This window comes from Cebidichthys violaceus, unplaced genomic scaffold, assembly GCF_023349555.1.
Source record: "Cebidichthys violaceus isolate CVI_PGR_0920_01 unplaced genomic scaffold, fCebVio1.0.p SCAF_6, whole genome shotgun sequence".
NCBI lineage: Eukaryota > Metazoa > Chordata > Actinopteri > Perciformes > Stichaeidae > Cebidichthys > Cebidichthys violaceus.
Window position 1 is genome coordinate 9,677,561 of NW_027176816.1, and position 1,392 is coordinate 9,678,952.

A 1,392-nucleotide genomic window follows, 5' to 3' on the forward strand; every position below is an offset into this window, starting at 1 on the left:
GTTGTTACAGCTAATGTACTTTCCTCTGAAGGTACTTATTTTGGTATTTAGGGAGCTTATGAGTGGGGGAGTTCTTATCAGTAGCTTTGTGTATTTTAACCTCTAAATATATATTCTTACAGCCCATAAATTGATAACAGGACATACTATTACTACTGTTACCAAGAGTTATATAATGAGTGTTGGTATTGCACAAGTATAATTTCTTAGATTAAAGAGATAAAGAGTTTTTAAAGAGATTATCTCATAAGGGCTTTCACTTTCTTATAAAAATGTTGGGAGAATAAGTAGTATATCAACTCAGACACCAGCTCTTGAATATATGCTCATATAAATAATTATACTTTTTAGCACACACACAATGTGGCGATTCTATTCTGTTCCGCAAATCTATTCGTCAGTAGTTCTCTGTGCAACACGATACATTTGTATTTGCGGTACAGCTTTCCATGCATTTAAATAGCTCATTACATCAGTCCATAAAGACGGCTAGCTGAACTTTTGTTGTTTCGGTCACTGCACTGGAAGTAGGATCTTTCATCAGTACTATTCTACCCTCTCTGTTATGCACATACATACAGACACATAATAGGATTTTGTAGTGAAAGTGATACGCCACAGTCTTTTCAAATCAGCTTCCAGCTTATGAAGCAACAAGAACGTGGTATCCCCTCTGATCCTGAACTCAGTACAGGTGAGATTGTGTATCATGTTTTTACTTAAGGTTTAACACTAACTAGTTAAGCAGCACACAATATCGACAGAGGCATTACACAAAGAAATGGTGACATTTACAGTATTTTTATCATTCACTGAAATGAACCAATTTATAAAAAGCATTTCCCAGTGTTTTGATTATTTTTGAACAACAAACAGCAGCTGTGATGCCTAAAGACCTGTGAGCTCATCAGTACTGAATAATTGCTCTTACCAGTAAGGATTTAATATTGGAGTTCATTCAGTCTCTATATCTTTATTTACATTCCTTTTTGGTGCAAACTCTGACGTGCTACAATCTCCGTAAAAAAACAAAACAGCGAGGGCCCTACATTGCTTGAATAAAAACAAAAACAGTCAAAGTACATCTTCCATATGGGAAAACATAGCTCTAGCATGGTGACTTGCTTTTAAAAAGGCAGGATGGCTGGTTTGGCTGCATCATAAGCAATACGCCTCGAGCCTTCCACAGGCTCTCAAGTCTGCATAGACACGCAGTGAATCGACTTGTTTAAAAATGAATGAGAACCTGAGGGTGGAATTTGCAAACCAAATGGCGAAGCATTAAAACAGAACTCGCTCTTTCTTCACCCACTGATAATGCACTTGAAGGATCAGTTTCCAGAGGGAGTAGAGAGAATGTCAACTTAGGGCAAGGCAATATATCTATTTCAT